Raw genomic sequence first — 204 nt, 5'->3', positions numbered from 1 at the left:
TGGCACGTAACCCACTGAGCGCTGCTCAAGTTTTGGAGCCGTCGCTGCATGTCATGCGTGACATGATCACCCAAGGGCCGAGGCATCGTGGAGTGGTAAGTTATCCACTGGACGAATATTGTTAGCAGCTGTTCGTCGGATGTTGCAGATAACATCGGAGCTCCAATGAAGCGGACAGTGGGGGTGACACCAGACGACGCCGAA

This window comes from Plasmopara halstedii (genome assembly GCF_900000015.1).
Source record: "Plasmopara halstedii genome assembly, contig: Scaffold_3073, whole genome shotgun sequence".
NCBI lineage: Eukaryota > Oomycota > Peronosporomycetes > Peronosporales > Peronosporaceae > Plasmopara > Plasmopara halstedii.
The sequence above is the reverse complement of the archived record's forward strand: the minus strand, read 5'-3'. Positions refer to the sequence as shown.